Source organism: Nomascus leucogenys, chromosome 1a (genome assembly GCF_006542625.1).
Source record: "Nomascus leucogenys isolate Asia chromosome 1a, Asia_NLE_v1, whole genome shotgun sequence".
Taxonomy (NCBI): domain Eukaryota; kingdom Metazoa; phylum Chordata; class Mammalia; order Primates; family Hylobatidae; genus Nomascus; species Nomascus leucogenys.
The window spans coordinates 54,127,616-54,153,458 of record NC_044381.1 but is presented as its reverse complement, the minus strand read 5'-3'; the positions used below and the strand labels follow the sequence as shown (position 1 = coordinate 54,153,458).

The window sequence follows — 25,843 nt, the reverse complement described above, 5'->3', positions numbered from 1 at the left end:
ATGCACATTTTGTATTCCACTCAATGTTCAGTATAATATTATTTTACACATTTTTTTCTTTGACTAAAATTGACACTGTAAGAAAATGGGTCATGTTTATCTGGTGCCCTAGCCTGAGGTCTGGTACATGGCCATGAACCATGCTTTGCAAAAGATGGCCCTATCCCTGTCTTTCGATTGATTCCCTCATTTTACAGCTTAGTTCTGACCTTCTCTGGAAGACATCCCAGAGGCTCACAGTTGGTGGTTGTCTGATTTAGCAAATAAAAATACTGTTTCCTGGTTAAATCTGAATTTCAGAAAATTGATAAATAATTTTTTAACACAAGTACATCCCATGCAAAGTTTAGGATGATTAAAATTTGGAATCTGAACTTGGGATTTGAATTTCAGATAAACAGCAAATAATTTTTGAAATATATGTGTGTCCCATGAAACATTTGGGATCTAGTGATACAAAAAAGTATTCACTTTTTAATTCTGAAATTTGACTTCAACTGGGTATCCTATGTTTTATCTGGCAATCCCACTGCAGTTGTGCCTGCTATCTCCTCTCAATATCTATGATATCATGAGGAATATTCCTCCCTCTATACTCTCAGTGACTACATATATACGTATTAGCAAGCATATTTTAACCCTCCAAGTAAAATCTACGTTTCATAGTTTTTGTTCTTTTTGCCTGGAAAAATGCCCTGAACATTGCAGGAACTCAAAAAATATTTTGTGGATGATGCATCATGTCATTGTAATGCTACAAGGGGAAACTAGAAACTTTATTAGGTACCATTGTATAATAGGTGATCAAAAAACTAGGATTTTAGCAGTGAGTATTGATTAGGGCAGCTTGGCTATGAGTACCAGAGACCAAAAAAATAAAAAAATCGTTTCTAAAACAAGACAGAAGTTTGTTTCTCTCTCATATAAAAGCAGGCTGGAGATCAACTGGGAAAAACTGGTGTGGAGTCTCCAAAGCCAGAGACCCAGGCTTTTTCCAGCTTCTCACTCTACCATTCCTAGGGTGTGAGCTTCATCCTCATGTTCCAAATGGCTGCTGGAGATCCAGCCCTCGTATCTATATTCCATAAACCAAAAGGGTAGAAAAGAAGAAGAAAAGATCATCCCTCACGTTAAAAATGATTTCCTCTACTTGCATCTCACTGACCAGAACACAGATATATCGTTGCACACAGCTGCAAGGGCGGCTGACAAACACGGTCTTTATTCAGGGGAGAAGAGTGCTCAGCTAAATGTGAGGTTAATATAAGAGTAAAGTGGAAAATGGATATTTGATGGGGGAAAGGTACAGACTATACAGATCTCTTCTGGCTTCAGTTGCTAACTCTCTTACCGCTTTTGAAATTATATCCTTTATTCTGAAAATAACTGGGAAACAGAAACTAGAAGATTCCCGATCCCCATCACAGCTATTCAAACCTTTGTTGTTTTCAAATGCCACCTCCTTCACCCAGCATTCTCAGATTCTTCCTCTTGCTTATGTGCCCCTTATGAACTATCCAAGCACTCAATGTGCCTCTCCTGGGTGTGCACCATTTTTTTTTTTTTACCTCACATCGTAGTTATTTGTGTGAGTTCACATTTCCATCACTAGATTGTAGACATCTTGAGGACAGAGTCAGTTTTAAAATCATGTCTCTGACCTCTTCCCTCCCTAGTATGTCTTACATACACTAGGGGTTTAATATTTCTTCCATAGGTGAACAACTGTCTCGTACCTGAGGGAGAGAAGTGACAACCTGGCATGTGCCCATAGGCGTGCAAGAGAGATGTCCACGTTATCTTTAGTGGTTGCCAAGATAATGTGCTGTGGAGATTATTTCATTTTGTTAAGCGGATTTCGTAAAAATGAAAAATGAGTTTGTTTCAGGACTACAGAGAGCTTTTTAATGTAACTGATGTAAGAGTCTCAAGATTTGGGATAAAATCCTACCCCAACCTGCTCATGAAAGCTGCACGTCTGCAAAACTCACCATTACCGAACGACATGGTGCAGAAAGGCTGTTAGGAAAGGCTAATGCCTATACATCTGGTGTAATGAAGAAATGGGAGGGTTAGGCACGGGAAACCACAGCTCCAACAGAAGGAGCTGAAAAGATATAGATAAGATTAGTGACATATGTAAAGGCCCAGATACTGTGTGACAAAGTCTACCCAGCTGAATAGGCCAAAGCCAGAAGTAATAGGAAGGCCATGTTCTCCCTAATCCTCCAAGATAAGCTGTTCCATCCAGAATTATCAGCCAACAATCTTCAGGGTATCAGGTTGAAAATGAAGTTTCAGACGGCTTTGATTCCTCATCCATAAATGAGAAAGTGCCTGAAGGATCTTTATTTATTCTCGCTCCCACCGAAACACTCTTCAAAAAGTGCCAATATACTAGCAACAGATGCATAAAGCCTCCCTTCCTTTGATTGACAGAACATGATATAAAGCAACCCTCACTTGACATTTCAGTTTCATAAGGCTCCTAGCAGGGGGAGGAAAAAAAAATCTTGCAAAAAATCCACTAGAAAATAAAGAGGATTTATGCAAACTCACATGAATGTTTTCAGAATCAAATTTAACAGTTTTATTTCTCTGCATCCCTTATTTGATATTTTGGGTTGCAGATGAATCATTTCAGCAGGAGTAATTTCAGCCATTTGCTTATTAATGTTTATGGCTTATTAAAACAAAGTATTTACATATTAATGTTTGTTGATTACTGGATGTTTAAGTTGCTTAGTTGTAAATGATTGAGATATTCACTCTAGGGAGGAGATATTTAATTTGGTGTTGTGTGTGCTTTAATTTAGATTTCAAAATAAGTAACTGAATGAGAAAATGTCATCTACACCTATGCATTTCAGTTTTGAAAGGTCATCCTGTGGTTAGTTTATACATTTTCAAATTCTTGTCACATTGCTCAACGAGATATTAAAGTCAACTTCACCCTATATATATTTCTTTCAAGTGACATATAAATGTTCTGTTTGAAATAATAAGTAAATTTAATGCCTACATATTTCTTATGGAAGAAAGGTTGGAAAATCTTCTAGACAAGCCCAAGAGAAAGACAATAATTTTTTTTGTTTTATCAAAGGAATTTATTTTTACATTTAATTGCTCTCTGACTTTTTGAGGGTTATCTGAAGTTGGAGTTCTTCATGCTCTGTGGAAACTGTAGTGTATAGAACTCCAGCATTTTCCTGACAAACATCAAAGCTACTTTGGTTCCAGGGTTGACTTCACGTCCCTCAAAGAGCATTTCAAATGGCAATCTTCAGACTGCAAAGAAAACTTGGGGTAAGAGCAAAGAACTTGACAAACTTGGCAAACCTTGGCTTGATAAAAGTCAGTTTTATTTCGAATATAATTTGCTTGTCTCCTCTTGTTTTCTCCACTTTCTAACCAGCTAAACAGTAGTGAGCAAACAAGTGCTGCCAATAACCGTATCATTTTTTCCCACGGTACCAGTGGTATTAGTGATGGAGTGGCTTAATACATTGGTTATTTCACCAGAAGGAAGTGGAAACTTGAGGAAAGGAAAGCAGAGTAACGATGTTCCTAGCAATGGTACTTTTGCTGGCACAGAGATACTCTCAGAGAAGCCAGAAATTAGTGATTGAATTGCTCCCTCCCTTTCTTGATTGGATGAGAGATTGCTATAATGTTTCCAGATTTTAACCAACTACCAAGAAACGCTAAGGACTCTTTAATGAAGAGTAATCTTCACCTTTGAAGAGAAAGCCTTGTCTGAATTCCTATAGTAGAAAGAGGAGGAATTAGGCTGCAAAGATTGAACAGACAGTATATAGAAACAAGTATTTACATAAATTTAGGGAAATTCATTTTACTTCTTTGTGTCTCCGCTTGCTTTCTCCAGTTGTGACTTCTCTTCTCCCTTAGTAGGAGACAGAATTCTACTCCCCTTTCACTTAGGATTGGAATATTCATCTTTGATACAATAATTCAAATGAGACATGCAAAATGAATGAAAGAGCATAGGATGGGGTGGAGTCTCAGGAGTATACAATTAGGCCCTAGAAAAAAAAATTAACTAAATTTAGTGCATATGCTCAACTATGGACCCTGAATCAGAAATAGATTGTTAAATTTTAAAGCATACGTGAAACTGGCTCGTGAGAAGTTCGAGGCTTGGCTACCAAAGACATAGATGGGAAATGGATTTTGGCTAACAATCATTCATTCTTTTATTTATTTATTTATTCGAGACAGTGTCTCACTCTGTTGCCCAGGCTGGAGTGCAATGGCGGGAATTTAGCTCAGTGCAACCTCCACCAACCAGGTTCAAGCAATTCTCCTGCCTCAGCCTCCTGAGAAGCTGGGATTATAGGCACGTGCCACCACGCCCGGCTAACTTTTGTATTTTTAGTAGAGACAGGGTTTTGCCATGTTGGCCAGGCTGTTCTCGAACTCCTGACCTCAGGTGATCCGCCTGCCTCGGCCTCCCAAAGTGCTGGGATTACAGGCGTGAGCCACTGCACCCGGCCCAATCATTCATTCTTAATGACTCTATCCCCTTGAATCTATTTTATCAGTTTGCTTGGTGATTAAATTGTATCATGGCACAAAATGTAGTCTTTTCATTTAAAGCTCACAGAGACACCCAAGATAATACAGGCTAGGAGTGGGGAAGTTGTAGCAGGAGCTTCCAACCTCTCCAGGAAATGTAAAAATGTCCTGCAGTTTTTCAGAAGGATTTCATCATAACTGGACATTGAATAACGAGAGACGCTTATAATCAGCAGAGAGTATTAGAATTAATCTGGTTGGTATAGAAGCTTCTCCTAAAAATCAATAGTCCTTTTTTTTAATGCTTAGGGTGAGGCTGGAATTTTGTATACTTCATCTCATGTAAGTTTCACGATAACCCTAAGAGATGAGTACTATTATATTCCTCATGTTATATAGAAGGAAACTGAGGCTTCTTTCTGAGCTTAACTGAGTAAGGTTAGGTAAATTGCCAAGACCACACACCTAATAAATAACCAAATCCAGCTCCATATTCAGCTCTGACTACAAGTCCAGCCTCTGGTCACCGCTTTATATTGCTAGTTTCTGACTGTTCGTTGGGAGTCACTCCTACACATTGCATGCACACACACTTATTTTATATTTTAATGAAAAAGAAACCAACCGTAGCCTATATTTTACTTGTAAAATATTTGGATCTTCAGGCATAATGAAACTATTTCACAGTATGCAATGTGCACGGGATTGCCACAATATAATTATGGTATCAGTCAGTGTTGTGTGTGCATGTATATGCTTGAAGGAGTCATTCTATCATTCTAAAATGTACTTTCCATGCATAAGAATACATACTTTGCTAAATGCATCATGTCAGAATGACACTTATAATTTCAGGATATGTACAGATTAAATCTACCACTTAAAACGCAAAAACCTCAAGTAGACTAGATTCTAAAGCTGGCCATTTAACACAGAATTATTGATTAACTCATGCTATGCTATACAGGCAAATCTTACATTTAGTTGACATTGGTACAAGTCATATATAAGCTGGTGCATTTTGCTGTAACTCATGGTCACTATTAATCGTCTAAATTTCTTACAAATGCAGATAGTTGATGGTAGAGGAACTGGATATGAACGTGGACAAATCAAGATTCCCTTGTTCTCTCACCACGCCTTCTGTACAAGTCAGTAATAGATTATGTAATAGATTATGTTAAAAATAAAAAGTATGCTTTTTTAAAGATATAATCATACTCTCATTAGCACAGGAGATGCATTGTTGGAAATGGGAATGATAAATGAATCAGCACCATAGGGTGTGAAGGTGTGGTTCCTATGTATTGAATATATGGCATATGTTCAATCGCTTACAGTGCCTAAAACAGTCTCTGTTCGAGAGCAGACACTCAATAAATATTTGAATGGATTCTCCATTCACTTGAACTCCCTTGAAATCATCACAAGTCATGGGACATTATTTCTTCTGGATATCAGCCACTCCACTGTAGTCCTTCTCCCTGTCTGCAGGGATGTCTGCCTGTCTTCTGCCTATCCCAGTTGTGACCTGATCTTCAGCCTCTGCTTCCCTTCCTGCAGGCTTTTCCTTTTAGAGCACCTCAAGCCACCATCACCCTTGAATTTTAAAATCACACTTGCTAGTCTTACTTGCACTATTGCCCCACTTCTGCCATGTTTACTATCACACTTTTTATCGGCTATTATGCAAAAGAATTGTTCAACTGAACACAAAGCAACAGCAGAATTAGAGACTCAAGAGAGTCAACAAACTCATTGATAAAGCTTTCAAATTGAGGAAAGTGGTCTGTTCCCATTCACAGACACAGCCAAGCACTGCAATGTACTCTTCTTCTATACTGGCTGCCGTGTCATAAGAGAATCAAGAATCCGTTACATTAAACATAGATCTTTAATAAAAGTATTTCTGAGACAGAATAATATAACAAATCAGTAGTATAGGAGGAGGTCTTAAATATATGCCTGTATTCTAGGTATAAAACAGAAGATTTGTATTGTTTTACTCTTCTATTTTAAAATTTATTTTATTATGCATACCATAAAATACACAAATTTAAAATATCTATTTTCATGAATTTTACAAAAGAAACACAACCACCACACAGCCCAGATATAAATAATTACCAGCCAACCAGAGGCCTCTCTCATACCCACTTCTAATCGTTACTTACCCTATCCCCACCCCACATCAAAGGAGCTCTCAAATTGATTACCAAAGATGAGTTTACCTGTCTTTTTACTTCTTATAAATGTATTACATCATGTAGATTTCATATACTGTAGACTCATCTGTGTCTTCTTCACTCAATCTTTTACCTGTAAGATTCGTCCATGTTGTTGTTGCTATTCTCATTGCTATGTAGTATTCCATTGTATTATAATTTCACAACTAATCCATTCACTTTGTAATGGACTTTTGGATTTTCGTCAGTTTGAGACTAAGGTGAATAATGGTGTTATAAACATTCTTGTACACATTTCAGTGCACATACTTAACATTTCTGTTGGATATACAATCATGCGCCACATAATGACATTTCAGTCTGTGACAGAATACATATATGACAGTGGTCCCATAAGATTATAATACAGTATTTTGGCTGGGCGCAGTGGCTCACGCCTGTAATCTCAGCACTTTGGGAGGCCGAGACGGGCGGATCACGAGGTCAGGAGATCAAGACCATCCTGCTTAACATAGTGAAACCCCGTCTCTACTACAAATAGAAAAAAATTAACCGGGTGTGGTGGCGGGCGCCTGTAATCCCAGCTACTCAGGAGGCTGAGGCGGGAGAATGGCATGAACCCAGGAGGTGGAGGTTGCAGTGAGCTGAGATCACGCCACTGCACTCTAGCCTGGGCGACAGAGCGAGACTCTGTCTCAAAAAAAAAAAAAAAAAAAAAAAGATTATAATACAGTATTTTTACTATAGCTTTTCTATGTTTAGATATACAAATACTTACCTTTGTGTTACAACTGCCTGCGATATTCAGTACAGTAACATGCTATTCAGGTTTGTAGCTCAAGAGCAATAGGCTAGACCATGTAGCCTAGGTTTGTAGTAGGCTGTACCAATGATGAAATTGCCTAACGATGCATTTCTCAGAACATTTCCCCATTGTTAAGTGATGCATGACTGTATATCTAGGAGGGAAATTATTGCATTACAGGATAAATATATTGTTAGTTTTTAGAAGGTATTGCCAAACCGTTTCCCAAAGTGGATGAGAATTCCCAGTTACTCTGTGACCATCAAGCACTTGCTATATTCTGGGGACTTGGGGTTTGAGTTTGGTTTAATCATTCTTGTGGATGTATAGTAGTAACTCTATGTGATTCTATTTGCATTTCCCAGATACCTAATGCTGTTGAACACCTTTTCATATGCTTATTGGTCACTTGAATATTCTTTTTCATAAAATGGTTGTTAAAATTATTGGCCATTTTCTTGTTGGCTATTTATTTCTTATTGATATACAGAAGACATAGATTAACAGATAAGAAGCATGTATAGGGCCGGGCGCGGTGGCTCACGCTTGTAATCCCAGCACTTTGGGAGGCCGAGGCGGGCGGATCACGAGGTCAGGAGATCAAGACCACGGTGAAACCCCGTCTCTACTAAAAAAAATACAAAAAATTAGCCGGGCGTGGTGGCGGGCGCCTGTAGTCCCAGCTACTCGGAGAGGCTGAGGCAGGAGAATGGCGTGAACCCAGGAGGCGGAGCTTGCAGTGAGCCGAGATTGCGCCACTGCACTCCAGCCTGGGCGACAGAGCGAGACTCCGTCTCAAAAAAAAAAAAAGAAGCATGTATAGATACACAAAATCATAGGAATTCTTTGTTGGAGATATATGGCAAATTTCTTCCATTCTCTCACTAGTCTTTTTGTTATCTGAATGATATTATCTAATAAAATAAAGTTCTGAATTTTAATTCTTTCCAATTTATCAATCTTTCCTTTTATGGCTATTAGCAGCACTCCTAGACTTGAAAAAGAAAAAAGAAAAAACACTGCCTAACTGAAGGTTAAAAAAAACTCTTCTAAGAAGCCGTATGGTTTTAATTTTCTCATTTAGTTCTAAGATGTTTCTGGAATTGATTTTTTGTGTATGGCATAAATTAGGGGCCAAGGTTTTTTTAAGTTGGGATATAAAATTAATCTAGCACTATTTCTAAAATGCACCTCGTTTTATGTTGCACTACCATGGCACATTTTTTGTAAATAGTTGTTTATGTGAATCTGTCACTGGGCTCTTTTTTCTCTTCATCTATTTGTCCATCTTGGCATCAATACTATTTTAATTAATATAGTCTCAATAAATGCTTATATAAAATCTCCAACATTCTTTCTCTTCTTCAAGATTACCTTTGCTATTCTTGGCAAATCTGAAATTTTTATTGTCATTTTATTGAACCTGTAGATAAATTTAGAGAGAAGTGACATCTTAAACAATAATTAGTCTCCTAATTCTTAAAAATAGTATGAGTCTTCATTTATTTAGGTATTTTATCTCATTAATCTTTTTTTAGTTTTCCATGCAGAAATTTTACACATACTTTGTTAAATTTATCCCTGTGTATTTTATTTTTTATACTATTATACCTGTGTATTTTTCATACTATTATACCTGTGTATTTTTCAGTTTTTGTACATGATAATTTGTTGCTAATATATAAAAGTATAATAATTTATTTGATATTGCTCTGTGTTTATACATAGAGTTTCCAGGTTTTCAATGTACACAATCTCATCATCTGTAAATAATATGGTTTTTCCATCTCCTTTCAATATTTATACCTTTTATTTTTCTTGCTGACTAGGACCTCCAGTAAAATGTTGAGTAAAAGTGATGATAACTGATATCATTATGTCTTTCCAAATTCAGGATAAAAACTTTCAACAATTCAACCTTAAGGATTTTTTGTGTATTTTTGAAGATATCCATTATTAGATATACTAAGAATTGTGTTATGAATAAGTGCTATCTTTTATAAAATATTATTAGTACACCTATTGATATAATCATGCGTTTTCTTCTTTATTCTATAAATGAAATGAATTACGTTCATTGACTTCTTGAATGTTAAACCAATCTTGCATTCCTGGACAATGCTAACTTGCTTTCCATTATTCTTTATACATTCTGCTATGTTTAATTTGCAAAGATTCTCTTTGGACATTTTGCCTCTATGTTACTAAGAAATATATATTGGCAAAATAATTGGTACCTGCTTCTGAATTAGTGGCATCACGTGGCTTTCCACAGATGTTTTGTAAAGGGGCCAATAACCTCTTTCCACCAGGATATTGATATTCAGTGCTGTGTCTCTTATATGATAATAAGGCTTAGACATCCATGAGCAAAATTTAGCTAAGAGTTTTGAGTTTTATGAGTTCTCCTGGGCCCTGGATCTTCAGAGCAAGTGGTAGAATGGAGGCAGTGGCTCAGGGCTTTGTGGACATGTCTCTGAGCCCACAGCTTTCTGTTGTAGATAGGTATGATGAATCCACGTAACGATTTGCCTGAAGGGTAAATTCCAAACTCTTTAATACAGAACCCAAGACCTGTGGGTCCTGGGATCTATAGATCTGTCAAGCCTCATACCTTATTCTGCTTCCTAGCTCCCTCTTGCAATCTAGAAGTCCAATGCGCTATCCATTGCACTACAGAGCCAGGTCCTCTTGCAATCTATACGGTTTATATGTACTGACTTACTTATAGTTCCTTGAATATATCAAGCTTTCGCTCGTTTTAGAGACAGGACCTGCTTTTCTCCTGCCAGAACCTACTTTTTCTATTTAGGTATTTTCTTTTTTTAGTGTGCCTTATTATACAGAGATATCACAGAGGATGGCTACTATGTCTTACTCATCTTTTTATCCTACAAACTTGACCAGTATATAAGAGTCACTCTAAAACAATGTTTGTTTGAAATGAATGAATTTATGAAAAGGTATTTACTACAAGTCTGCTATGTTCATTGTCACCTCAGTGTAAGAACTAAGGACCAGGCCGGGTGCAGTGGCTCATGCCTGTGATCCCAGCACTTTGGGAGGCTGAGGCAGGCAGATCACCTGAGGTCAGGAGTTTGAGACCAGCCTAGCCAACATGGTGAAACCCTGTCTCTACTAAAAATACAAAAATTAGCCAGGCATGGTGGTGGGCGCCTGTAATCCCAGCTACTCAGGAGGCTGAGGCAGGATAATTGCTTGAACCTGGGAGGCGGAGGTTGCGGTGAGCTGAGATTGCACCACTGCACTCCAGCCTGGGTGACAGAGTAAAGATTCTCAAAAAAAAAAAAAAAAAAAGAACCAAACGATAAGTGAGAAAAGCGATAACATCACTAACTTATTCATTAATTAAGTCAGCAAATAACTACTGAATATAGAAAACCGACATCTTTATGCTTTCCGAATTCAGGGTTAAAATGTTCAGTAATTCAACTGTAAGTTGATTATTTTTTGTATATTTTTGATATTGCATATAGTTTTTGCTAGGCGCAATGCTACATATAGTCAATGGATGAGGCAGAAACACTCAAGTTTATAGTCTGTCTGGGGAGGGAGAGAATCAAGTTAACATAATAAGAAAAAAAGGTGTGAATTTTAAAATTATAACTTGAAATAAGTTCCACAAAGGGAAAAAACACAGCATTAAACTTCAGAACGTAGAGAATGGGGAACGCTTATTTCAGAGAGAACTTTCAAGGTAACCTCTGTGAGGTGGTGTATTAGGCCATTCTCTCATTGCTATAAAGAAGTACCTGAGACTGTGTAATTTATAAAGAAACGAGGTTTAATTGGCTCATAGTTCTTCAGGTTATACAGGAAGCATAGCAGCTTCTGCTTTTGGGGGGTGGGGGGCCAGGAAGCTTCCAATCATGGCAGAAGGCAAAAAGGGAGCAGTCATCTTACACAACAGGAGCCAGAAGCAAGAGAGGGGCAAGGGAGGTGCCACATGTGTTTAAGGGACCAGATCTCATGAGAACTCACTCACTATTGTGACGATAGCACCAAGGGGTGCTAAATCATTCATGAGAAATCCACCCCCATGATCCAATCACCCTCCACCGGGCCCCACCTCCAACAATGGAAGTACAAATCACCATGAGATTTGATGGGGCACAGATCAAAACCATATTAGGTGGTTACTATTAAGGAGCCAGTCAAAACTCTTATCTTTATACATTCTGAACCAGAGTACTTTACCAGATTATAATTTTTCTCAGGTTGGTTTATCTCAGCAGTTCTCAAAGTATTGTCCAGAGACCACTGTGGGTTCCAAAACTCTTTCAGAGGAGCTGTGAGGTCAAAACTCTAACACTAAGATCATAATATTATCTTGCTTCATCTACTCTCATTATCTTATGAAGGTATGGTGATTTCCAGAAGCTACATAGCAAGTGATGTCACATTAGATTGAATGAATAAGCTGTCCTTTATTAAACCAAACATTAATGAGATTTGCAAAAATATGTTTAACAGTGCCATTTTCTCACTCAATATTCTTGTTTTAGACAATATAGCTATGTTGATAAAAATGTGTTATTTGGCCAGGCACGGTGGCTCACGCCTGTAAACCCAGCACTTTGGGAGGCCGAGGCAGGTGGATCACCTGAGGTCAGGAGTTCGAGACCAGCCTGACCAACATGGAGAAACTCCGTCTTTACTAAAAATACCAAATTAGCCAGGTGTGGTGGTATGTGCCTGTAATCCCAGCTACTAGGGAGGCTGAGGCCAGAGAATCCCTTGAACCCCGGAGGCAGAGTTTGCAGTGAGCCGAAATCATACCATTGCATTCCAGCCTGGGCAACAAGAAAGAAAAATCCATCTCAAAAAAAAAAAAAAAGTGTTACTTATGTTAACATGTCATGGGTTTATTATTGCTATTTTACAATAATTTAAAAAATACCTTAAAAATTTCCAAGTTTTAATTTTCAATATGGTAAAAATTGACAGATAAAGCCCCATAAACCAAAGTTCTTTTGAGTTCTCAAAAAATTTTAGGAATATAAAGGGGTTCTGAGATTTAAAATTCTGGGAACTACTGGTTTTGCTAGTAAAATTAAGAACAGGTGAAAAGAATATTATCACTAGACAAACTGAAAGATACCTAAGATGATATACAAAAAATGATCCCTGCTAACCCTCCAACTTTGGACATAAATTGAAAACATCTGTCTGAAAACTAAAACATGCAGTCAAACATCTCCAATGTTCCAAAAATCCCAATGTGTAGCAGGTTATGGACAAAACATTCTGAGTATTTGAGTGAGCGGGGGCAGGGCTCCATGAGGAGGAAAGTTCTGTTCCAGTTATGCAGTGCCCCATAGACCCAGATTGAGTGTTTTCCATTTTAATTGGAAAACTTTGCAGCCTCTTGTTTATAGCACAGGGGATAGGAAATCAGGCATTCGTAAGTGAAATAAAAATAGAACCAACTCCTCAATTTAAACTTCTGGAATCTTTTCCTTGAAATGTTGCCTGCAGGTCTCTCTACCCAATTATTCTGCACCAGGACTGCTCAGCCACTGTCCAAGATGATCAATCCTGAACCTAACACCATAAAATATTCAACCCTCCATAACTTGGCCTGCTCTCTGGGCATTGTAAGTGCAGAACCTCCATCATATTTTTGCCTAATTTTTACTCTCATCAGTAAAACTGGAAGTAATAAGACTCCCAATGATAAGAGATCATTATGAAGGAAATGTTTCTTCAACATTTATTTTTTAAAAACTTAAGTTCATTCTTCTGTCATTCCAAAGAAAAATTATCCATTTTATCTCATAAAATCATATATATTTTACATTTTATCTGAAATGAAACTAGTGCCCCCCACACACCACCAAGAAGTCAAGAACAACAAAAAAGCCCACTAAAAAAAGAAAAGATTGAAAATAGCAGAATATATTAAATTGGAAGATTATTGTGGATATTCTTATAGTCTTCATGTGCTGTACCCTAAGAAACAGTTTTTCCACCATATTTTGCAAGCAGAAATTATCATATTACTTTGTGAATCCTTCCATTTGAATTTAACTTTTTGAAGGTTCTAGCCTACTTTTCCCATTGTAAATATTCTCATGCAGATTTATATGAAGTAATATATATGTGAGTGCTGTACACTATAGTATATACACTAATATATTGGATTATTGCTGTAAGAAAAGAAAGCAAAATAAAGGCCAGGCATGGTGCCTCACGCTTGTAATCCCAGCACTTTGGGAGGCAGAGGTATGTGGATCACTTGAGCTCAGGAGTTTGAGACCAGCCTGGGCAACATGGTGAAACCCTGTCTCTATTAAAAATACAAAAATTAGCCGGACATGAAGGCACACGCCTGTGGTCCCAGCTACTCTGGAGGCTGAGGTAGGAGGATTGCTTTAGCCTGGGAAGCCAAGGCTTCAGTGAGCTGCGATCGCCCCAGTGCACCGCAGCCTGGGTGACAGAGTGAGACCCAGTCTCAAAATAAATAAATTATTTTTTTTTAAAAAAAGCAAAATAAAATATGATCTTTTTAAGTAAAAGTTATTGATGATATTCCTATCTAATCACCTTCTATCAATCTGTAATAATGCCTTACTGAATCCAAAGTCTCCTTTTTAATTGACTAATGGAACATTTCTAGACTGATCCATTGGAGTATAGATGCCATCAAGTAATCCATCTATAATCTGGAGCCATTTTTGTTTAAAGCTGTCCAAGTGCTTCTTGGATACTTATCAATCTATTCCAGAAAGATTCTCTATTAACAAAGTTCTACAATATGCATTCCCCTACCTGCCCAAGTATTGAACCAAAAAATAATGGTTTGTAGGTATTATAATAGCCAATGGCCAAACTTTACCATTATGTTTATAATTATTTACACAAGTTTATTTAAGTTCAATGATACATTCTCCAGAGCTAGGATTTTCAATTCAGAAAGTCAATGGGTTTTCAGAACTAAAAAAAAAAAAAGAAAGAAAAGAAAAGTCAAGTATTAGAATAACAAACTCATGATAATTGTCATTCCTGTTCTGCGGACTCAGTTTGTTTGAAAATATTTAACTACAAAAAAGAAAAATAGTATTCAATGAATGTGAGGATGTGGAATCATTCATATATTTCCTTAGAATAGATTGTTAATAATAGTTAAAAAGACAACACTACACTGTAAGATGAAACTACTTCAATGTAATTATTCGGTCATCAAAGACTATGAATATATAAATATGAATTTTGTCAACAGAATTATGTAATGTCTTCCATAAAGTGGCCATTTACTTTGAGGCCTCTGGTCATCATATCATTTTAACACTCTTAAGATTTTCAGCATTTTATGACTATGATTTGGAAAGGTGAGGGGAGGTCTGCAGAAAAATTTTACTTCATGGATATGCTTGTATGATCTTAATTATTCACCAAAGTTTCTATGTTTCATCTTTATTTCCCTGATAGTATCACTCTAAAATGAAGAAATGGAGGCTGAGCCCAGTGGCTCACGCCTGTAATCTCAACACTTTGGGAGGCCGAGGCGGGCGGATCACGAGGTCAGGAGATCGAGACCATCCTGGCTAACATGGTGAAACCCCGTCTCTACTAAAAATACAAAAAAAATTAGCCGGCGTCGTGGTGGGTGCCTGTAGTCCCAGCTACCTGGGAGGCTGAGGCAGGAGAATGGCTTGAACCCAGGAGGCAGAGCTTGCAGTGAATTGAGATAGCTCCACTGCACTCCAGCCTGGGCGACAGAACAAGACTCGGGCTCAAAAAAAAAAAAAAAGAAAAAAAGAAAAAAGAAAGAAAGAAATGGAAAGGGAAAGATGTAAAAGTATATTTTCTTCTTAAATCTTGTACCATCCTCAGCAAATACTGTTGAGAACTTCACCCCTGGTTATTTAGAGAAACAAAAGTAATTTACAACACATATTTGGCATATAGATGTCCAAAGGAGACACCTCCTATCCTTAAGCGCAACATATGCTTAGAAAGAAAGACATCTTTCTGAGGAAAAAGAATAGGCAAGGGTGGAATTTCAAGTTTCAGTTTTATGATATAAATAACTTTGCTTATATTGAAGAAGAAAGAAGAACAAGGCAGCTTCAACAGCCCTTACACATTTCTGGGAGGTGGGAGCAAGTGCCATGCCCTACATTGCCCAGCATTCATAATAACTTACAACAATACAATCATAGCTTTTGCCCTAAATAATTTCATCTGCCAATCATACATGATAAATTGTATTATGAGATTATTAGCACATAGTTAAATGTATTTAAATTGCCATTTGTACAGCTGATGGAGATTGCTATAAATGTAGACTAGCACCAGAGCCTATACAACCTGGAAAATAGCATGCATAGCATAAATCAGGCAAAATATTTGAGATCATGTATGCTTAATATGTGATACATCTGAACATTTTTCATTAGCATTTTGGCGTTTTCTTTCTCCATCCTAGCTCTAGGTTCTGCTGCTAATGGACAATGTAGAGAGTATAAAGTATCCAACTTCCTTTTTCTTTCCCTTGGTTGGAGCTGAGCAATCCGTTGGCACATTCAGTGAGGCAGGAGTGGTTGGCAGGGTTAGGGCTGATGAAGAAGCCTGTGAAATCAAAATATTGACTACTTAGGGGTGTTGAACAAATAAATGAATAAATCGATGATAATGGCAAGCAGGTTTCTCACCTTTGGAGAAGAAATTACAAATATAGAAAGATGAATGCTGCAATTAAACCTGCAGTACTGAATTGGAATTGGAAGTGTCAGTGTAGAATCATGGTTTTTAAATATATATAAACAGAAATAGATAGAGCTGTAGGTGTGCATGAGTGGGTGTGTGTATACATGCACATCTTTTCTAGCTCTATCTGCAAAAAGGGCCTAGATGCAATGACACCCTGATAGAAATAAATATCCAGGGTACTCAGGTGTTGATTTCAAAGTAGCATTCGCTACTAAGGAAAAACCAAAGGTCCTCGGTAAGTGACTGAATCAAGGACTAGGGCAGCGAAACAACAAAATGAGCCTGGAACATCTTGTGCCAGAAAGTAAAAGCACGTTCAAAGAATTGTGAGGACAAGTCAAAAGGACAAAAAAGCCAGCTTGAAAGGGCTTTTATTAGCAAAGCCTGGGATAACTTGATCATCAAGTATTATAATTATGATATTGGAGTGTAACTATTTAAGTAAAAGAAGATTCTGAGCCAATACTCGTATACATTGTAGGCAGATAGGTAAGATAAATGATATATGAATGGATGAATGGATGAATAGATGGATAGGCAGATAGATGGACAGATAGCTCTACCTTATAGTAGAATGATATACATGTAAAAGGAATGATAAATTATACAAAATCACCATTTACCACCCATTATAGAAATAATTTATGTAGGCAAGAGTCATCAAAGGATGGTAAAACTAGTGGGTGAAAGCTCAATGAGAAAGAAGATATTTATAGTCTCAAACTATTCCCCACAAATTACTTAATTATTCATTACTTAATATGTACAAAACATATATTAAATATTCTAAACCTAGAAAATACCATCTAAACAAAGTGATAAGACTTAAACAGCACCAAGAATGAGACAACGGACATTATGTACCTGCAGAAATGATGTACTAAGAACACAACATCAATTCATGGTACTTGCTCATACAATGTATAAATCGCAAGAAAACATGAGATGAAACTAAATTCTGGAACATTCTGCAAAATAATTGACTTATATTCTCTAAGAATACCAAGGTAATAAAGACAAGGAAAATCTGAGGTGCCGGGTGCGGTGGCTCATGCCTGTAATCCTAGCGCTTTGGGAGGCTGAGGCGGGAGGATCACAAGGTCAGGAGATCGAGACCATCCTGGCTAACACGGTGAAACCCCATCTCTACTAAAAATACAAAACAATTAACCAGGCGTGGTGGCGGGCACCTGTAGTCCCAGCTACTCAGGAGGCTGAGGCAGGAGAATGGCGTGAACCCGGGAGGCGAGCTTGCAGTGAGCCGAGATCGTGCCACTGCACTCCAGCCTGGGCGACAGAGTGAGATTCCCGTCTCAAAAATAAATAAATAAATAAGACTGAGGAACTTCTCCATATTGAAGAAAACTGAAGAAACATGACAACTAAATGTCACATGTGATCTTGGATTGGATCCTGGACTTCATAAAGAATGTTATTATAATTGGCAAAATTTGAATGGGGTCTATGGATTAGATGGTAATATTTTATCATCGTAAATTCCCTAATTTTAAAGATTTGATTGTGATTACATAGGAGAGTGTCCTTGTTTTTAGGAAATACACATTGAAACTAATAAGATATCATGTCTGAAACTTACTCTCCAATGCTTCAGAAAAGTGTATAGTAATATGCACATATTATGTATATTGTGTGTTGTTTGTGTTTATAGAGAGACAGAGAGACAGAGAGAATGGTAAAATAAATGCACTAAAAGAATATTTGGGAACTTGATTGAGGACTACTAGGAAGATTGAGAGATCTTTGTATTGCTTCTGCATCTTTTCTATAAATTTAAAATCATTTCAAAAGAAAAAAGCTTAATTTTCAGTACCCCTCAATAAAAAGCAGGAAGCCCTCTTTTTTAAAACAACAAATATGTGTGTGTACACATACACACACAAATACAAGAAGCAATGGCCCAGAGTCTACAAAAAATAATTCAAGATTATATTAAACTATCAAAATATAACAAGGAAAAATAGTTGTCTATTTCACCCAGTTCTGTCTCCCAGAAGATAAATCTCAAAATTTGGGTTCCAAATTTATGTCTACTTTTCTCTATTTCAATTTATTGATTTCCAATTTCTCAGAGAATTATTTTGGCAGATTGTACGTTTTCTAATATTTCTCAGTGAGACCACCTTCCAAATAATTCTGTCTAAAGTTTTATAAATGTTCTCATTATAACCACATATCATATTCTCTCCCATGTAGAAAAACAGAGAGATTTTTTAAATTCATAGACAATACCTAGTATTTCAATTTGAGGAATTGTGCCTGAAAATTAACTTTTTCTCCCCCTAGTGTTTGGACATAAAGCATGGGGCCTTGGATGGTAGGCAGGGAAGACAGGTATCATTAGAGGTGTTTCTTTCCAGGATAGGGGTTTTGTAATACAATAAATTTCATATTTTCTGTGTGATTTTCTTTAATTCTAGATATTGACTTTTATGATTAAAGATAAACTTTAATCATGAACGCAGTCACTTCAATCACGTTCAAGGTAGAGAAGGTCAGCACAACTGCCTGGGCAGCCAGAGGGGACATCAAGAGCCAAGACTATCTTCTAGGTAGGATATCTTTTAGAAAGAAAATCTTGGTCTCAATATTAGAGTGATAAGCTATAATAAGCAATTCTCTGTTTTACATTCTTTTAAGTTTTAAAATTTTAAATCAATTAACAATTGAGTTTTAGGAAGTATATTAGTCAGGGTTCTCCAGAGGGACAGAACCAATAGGATATATACGTAAAGGGGAGTTTATTAGAGAGAATTGACTCAAATTATTACAAGGCGAAGTCCCATGACAGGCCATCTGCAGGCTAGGGAAACAGAGAAGCTAGTAGCCTGGCTCAGTCCAAGTCCAAAAGCCTCAAAACCAGGGAAGCCAACAGTGCAGCCCTTAGTCTGTGGCTGAAGGACTGAGAGCCCCCAGGTGGCCACTGGTCCAAGTCCCAGAGTCCAAAGGCTGAAAAACTTGGAGTCTGATGTCCAAGGGCAAGAGAGGAAGAAAGCCTCCCGCAGGCCATGGGAAGAGAGAGCTAGCCAGAGAAGACACAGCAAGCTGCTTATCCCCTTCTTCAGCCTGCTTTGTTCACGCCACGATGGCAGCCAATTGGATGGTGTGCACTCAGCGTTTAGGGTGGGTCTTCCTCTCCCAGTCCATGGACTCCATGTCAGTCTCCTCTGGCAACACCCTCACGGACACACCCAGAAACAATACTTCACCAGCCATCTAGGCATCCCTCAACCCAGTCGAGTTGACACCTAATATTAACTATCACAAAAGTTATAAACTTTTCCCCCAAAACAGACTAAATGCTGTGTTTGCTATATTGGGATGGTGAAAAAAATTGAGTTTTGGTAGAAATCCCAGAAGTGTTACAGAAGTCCCAGCTAGATTCAAAATGGTGATGATGACGATAGTAGTGGTAGTGATGGTGCTGATTGTGAGGATGATTACAAAGAAGAAGGAAGAGGGAATTAGAATGACTATGTTAATGATTATATGTACCAACATTTGAGAGCCTATTTAGGTCCTGTTTTAAGTGCCCCGCATACCCTTAGCATACTTAATCATTAAATAACTCCATGAGGTAAGTATTATCATTATGCACATTTTGGAAGTGAAAAAAAAATGAGTTGCAGAAAGATCAGGTAAATTGCCAAAGGTCACAGAATGAACAAAAGGTAGAACCAAGCTTCAAACCCAGGTCAATATGTCTCCCTTGCAGTAACATGTTGAATTGGGAGTTGCCCTTCTCCTTCCTGGCCCCTCTACCAACACACATCAACTATATTCCCTGAATTTTCACAGAACATAGAAGTTGAATGGAAAATAATTTTAATCTTGTCCACTGTTGTACTTCAGATATACAGACACGTATGCCGGATATATATAGGGGGACTATGGAAGCAACGTTATAGATGGCAACCAAGAAGCCTGTGTGTTAGAGAGGAATTCATAAGTGAGGGCAGCCTCGGTAACTGCTTGAAGGGAGCAAGAGCAGTGGTTCATGATACAGAGCAGATGCTACTAGAATCCACACTAACCTAGAGAAAGTGTTTCTCTGCCCTGGGAAGATGAAAACTAAATGGCAAATCTGAAAGAAAAACAACCGAAGATTCCAGCAACTCTGCTGAGTGGCCCTCTCCCCGTCCCATTGCCACTGAACGGGGGATGTAAGAGGGAGAAGGCACTACCCGGATCACAGTGGGGAACGCAGTCACTTCAATCACGTTCAAGGTAGAGAAGGTCAGCACAACTGCCTGGGCAGCCAGAGGGGACATCAAGAGCCAGCAGGCATCAGAGCAGTCCAGCACTCAGCCACCAAGAAGGACAAGCTGAGAAAGAGCTGCAGCCGAGGCAGGCAGGGGAGCAGCAAAGCTGGGGTGTGCATTTCAACCTAGGACACCTTTCTTGGAAACCTGAACTGAAACCCAAAAAAACAGAAGGACTGAGTTTCTCTGTTTAAGGGTGAGAGGTCTTCAGTTCTGAGACCTAGAAGTAAAGCCTTAAAGTTTCTCAGGTCTATACAGTCTAGGCCCCCAAGCATGCTTGGGTTAACACTAATTTAATAACAGGCTGCTCTATTTTTAATTCTCAGGTCTACACAGTCTATTCTCAGGTCTACACAGTCTAGGCCCCCAAGCATGCTTGGGTTAACACTAATTTAATAACAGGCTACTCTATTTTTAATAAATATCTAGATTTGCTTTCTTGTATTGAGTCCTTAAGATGCCTACTTTTACTTCATAAGTTTCTGTTATAAAAGATGAGCCAGGAAAACATAAACTATGATTCTGTGTATTTTCCTAACAAACCATTCAACCATCCAAACGTGAAAACTAATGATTTGCTGTCTTTCAGACTGTTCTTCCCACATGGTGGTAAAAGCTTGTTTAGACATTCGAACGGATCTGGTGCGCTACCACGACTTCATTCATTCACTCATTCAGCAAATATTTGTTGAGGGCTTACTCTGTGCCAAGTACTTGATATGCACAAAGCAAAGATTCCCCACACTCATGAAGTTTGTAGTGTGGTGAGAGAGATCACTTACATAATGCATAATTAATAGGTTAATTATTGGGGATGTTAGAAGACACAAGTGCTACGGGGAAAAGAAAAAGTCAAGCAGAGTAAAAGAAATCAGAAATGGCAGACAAGGGCTGAAGTATCAAGGTTGAAGTATTAAGTGGTATGAATAGTTTTAACATTTCATAATGGAAACAGTCAGAAATGTTTAATGTGACCCATTCCCAGGCTGTCTCCAAATGCCACCAACAACTCATTATAAAGTTGTCCAGATAAGAACTTCAAATTGGAATTATTTAACTTGAATAATTCAGGTTATTAAATGTAACTATTTAACATTGTATAGGATGACATAATTGAGTGATACATCATAGAGTTGTATAGCTTTCAAAATGAAAAATGTCTAATTAGAAAACTAATGACTTCTCATCCCATAGGTAAGAAAATTAGACCCTGAGAATTTAGGTGATTTGACCAAAATCACTGAGTCAGTAAATAGCATAAAAAGAACTAAAATGTAGTTTTATAAAAAAGGTATTTTCTGTAAGCACAAATTCCTATTTTTTTGTAATGAGTTTACTTCTGTTTCCTGTTTACTTTTTATTCCTAATTCCCACACAATTAGAGAATTTCATTCCCAATTCATCCTGTTTCCCCCTGCCCTGCTCCGTATTTAGTTGTGTGTGTGTGTATGTGTGTGTCTTTTAAGGTGTTTCTTTATGCAGATACAAGAAAATATGAATATATTATTTAATCACTTGTAAATACAAAAATAACATGTAGATACTGCTCTATACTTTCATTTACTTAGTTGTCTTTTAAAAGAGATTCCTTACCTATTTCCTTAAATTCTGCAGTTCCTATCTTGCAATGAAGGATATAATACTAGCAATTATCTTTTCTTAGTAGAGATTGAGACTATGGAACAGAGTTCTTTAATCAAGCTGCAGATAACAGGAAGCCTGACTTACAGAGATTCAAACAAATGGGAATTTTATTCTTCTCTTACAACAGAATCCCCGAAGTCGGTGGTTGCTGGCATTGAGTCAGCAGTTCAGGGATGAATCAGGGAACTGGATCTTGTTTTCTCATGCCACCATTCTTGAAAGTTGGCTTTTATCTTCTTGCTTGCAATTGTAAAAGCCTATTGTACCTTTAGGCATTATCTACATGGATGGAGAGAGGTGATTAAGAGGCCGCCTCCTCGATCAAGTTTGCATTACTGTTCAGGAAAGAAAGCCCTCCCTGCTAGCCCTCCCATTACACTTCACTGGCAAGAGCTGAGTCACATGCCCACTCTTAGATCAATCACAGGCCAAAAGGAATAAAATTACCTTAGCTGTATAAACCAATCAGATATATAGAGATGCCAATTTTTTGTAATGGTTGCATAGTATTCCACTGTACAGAAATAACTGGTTCTCTGTTGATGGACTTTAGATTGTTTTCAATCTTACACCATTGCAAGCTATGCTGCAATGACTATTTCTGGAATTATGCTATTTTGCACAATTGCTACTTTATTTGAAAAATAAATATCTAGAAGTACAAATTATTTTAACCAATTTTAAATGGAAACAATGTTCCAAAATACGTAGTGCACAATGAAACACGATGACATGTTTATGAACATTATTTTTAGGTTGATTGATCTGATTTAATAATGTTTCATTCATTGATTCAACAATTATTTTTAGATTCACTACTGTAGAGAGAGCTCTGTATAATTTCAAGGAATACAACCATAATCTTTGCCTTCAAAGGACATAAAAGTTTGAGAATTTAGCAGGCTGAAGTTAATTAATTTAAAACTTTTTCTAATTTAATGTATGTCTTAATATTGATAATGTTCAAATGGAGGCAATTAATAGACCTTTCTCTCCCTAAGGTGTATATAATCATTTTTCCAACAGGGAAAAGCAATCCTTCAAAATTTTAGACACTTTACTAAAATAACTTATAAGCCTTAGGGTTGCTATTAATATATTAATTTTGTCATTGTTATGGTGACTTCAAATAAGTCTAGTTTGCAGTTTGACACACTGATTCCTCTGGGGTTTTTTCTACACTTTAAGGTTTCACTGTGCTTCCTTGGATATAAGTTTTGTAAACCAGTTCCTGAAACAGAGAGAACAATAGCCCAACTCTTAAAGAATAAAATATTATTTTCAAGATTTTTTTGCCACATATTTTTCAGGAAAGAATTCAGAAGTAAAGGCATTCGTTAAAATTTTTTCAAACCTAAGTGGAGGCCACTAAAGACACCCATTCTACAAAATTGACACTTACAGAGCTGACAAATTGCATAAAGGGTCTTTGTGGATATTGATACTAGCTATGCAGACAGAGGAGGCTCTCCACCAAGAATTTATCAAGGGGGTCTACAGAAAAATTAATTGCCCAAATTTCAGAATATTCCTAGCCAGTGTGGTTAGGGAATAAATAATAACAAACAATTAAGACACCAAGTATAAGGAAACAAATATCTTAAGGTTAAAAAAGTAATTCATCTAAATTGAGGACCTCCATGAAGAGGGTTTGAGTCAGATCTAGAGCTGTAGTCCAGATTTGAAGTGAATTGCTAGTTTTTATAGGGCCAGGGAAAGCCTTGGCTTCAGAATGGTGTCGTGATTGGGAGCACAGTGATGGGTGAGGATAGGATGCTGTGGATCATATCCTCAGCGTTTGATAGTGGAAGCATCCCATGAGTCAATGATTCACCTTCTGAGTCTCAGTTTCTTTAGCCATTTGACAAAGATAATATGCCTACTTTTATTCAAGACCTGAACAAAAAGTATCTAATGTAACTACTAGACAATCTGCAATGTGTTGAAACTTGCATATGAATATGCTGTTTGGTTTTTGCTGGGCACCTTGGTTAGCATATCGCTAAAGACTTTCCCAGGCCTGACCTGAGCCTTCTTTTCCAGCACCACTTGTCTTTACATCTTACCTCATAAATTTCACTTTCAGGAAAAAAAAAAACTCCCCATAATGCCACATCATAGTTCCCCATGTTGTTTCACATCTCTGTTCCTCTTGCCTGGAATACTTGCTCTGTTTTCCTCATGACTAGCTCAAGGGTAACATCCACCAGTGGTGTTTTGCTCACCACTTGCTTTCTCACAGGGACAAGTCATGCATGTGCCTATGTACCCATGTGTGTTGGGAATGGGAAGAGGAAAGATGGCAGGAAATGGGCAATGAGGCTTGTTGTGGTTTGACTTTGTTCCCCACAAAGTTCATGTGTTAGAGACTTAGTGGCCATTATAACAGTATTAAGAGGTGAAGCCTTTAAGAGATGATTAGGCCAAGAGGGCTACATCCTCATGAATGGAGTAATGCTGTTATCTTGGGAGTTGGTTAGTTATTGAGGGAGTGGGTTCCTGATAAAAGGGTAAGTTTGGCCCCACTTCCTTCCATCCCACATGCTTGCTTGCTCTCTGCCATGGGATAATGCAGCATGAAGGCCCTCACCAGATGTCAGCAACATGCTCTTGGACTTCCCAGCCTCCAGTACCATGAGCCAATTCATTTGTATAAATTACCTAATCTGTGGTATTCTGTTATAGCAGCAGTAAACAGAGACAAGTAAAACAAGGCTGAAGAGGTCTTTCAAGACCAGATTGAGAAGGGCTTTACATGTCACGGTAAGGAGTTTTACCTAATATTATGGGCAAAATCTTAGGGAGGTTACAGAGTATTTTAGTAATGAGAGGATCAGGTATTTTTTATTTAGGAAATGATCTGACTGCAGTGAGAAGGATAGACTGGAGAGAAAGAAAATGTCACAGATCCAAATGGGGCTTGCTAGACAAAGAAAAATTTCACTATACATTGTCTTCTCCTCTTCCTTTGGAGTTTCCAGAAGTTAGTGGGTTTGTGCAGGGTCCAGTGAGGGTGGTATTTCACAGGAATCCTGGAGACTTATAAAGCATCATGAAGTGAGTGTTGGGGTCCCTGAGGCATGAGTCTAATTGTGGCAGCCCAGCCTCTCCCCAAGGTCTGCTCTCAGCTCCTCTCTCTTTACAACAGAAGACAGAGGACAACACTAGTATATTCTAATCACAAAAAATAAAGGGAAAGTCATATAAATAGGTGAAGACAGCAAATGAAGAAGGAGCATGCTTAGAAGAGCAGTTACCGGACAGGCGCTGTAGCTCACACCTGCAATCCCAGCATTTTGAGAGGCCACGGCGGGTGGATCATGAGGTTAAGAGATCGAGACCATCCTGGCCTAGCCAACATGGTGAAACTCTGTCTCTACTAAAAATACAAACATTAGATGGGTGTGGTGGCACGTGGCTGTAGTCCCAGCTACTCAGGAGGCTGAGGCAGGAGAATCTCTTGAACCTGGGAGGTGGAGGTTGCAGTGAGCCAAGATCGTGCCACCGTACTCCAGCCTGGCAACAGAGTGAAACTCTGTCTCAAAAAAAAAAAAAAAAAAAGGGCAGTTACCATTTTTGTTCATCAGCTCTACGCCAGTGGCTTTTCCTTTTACAGTAGTCCTCAAATTTTAGAATGCACTGGAATCATCTGGAGG

General features: G+C 37.9%; 1 long non-coding RNA gene across 1 annotated transcript in view; it reads right to left on the bottom strand.

Moving 5' to 3' along the window:
• Positions 1-3,083: 3,083 nt before the first annotated feature.
• LOC115835766 overlaps positions 3,084-25,843 on the bottom strand; it is a 65,304-nt gene continuing 42,544 nt past the window's right edge. Inside the window, exon 3 of the long non-coding RNA XR_004030791.1 lies at positions 3,084-3,288. This is a non-coding gene — a long non-coding RNA (uncharacterized LOC115835766). The remainder of the gene's footprint in view (positions 3,289-25,843) is intronic.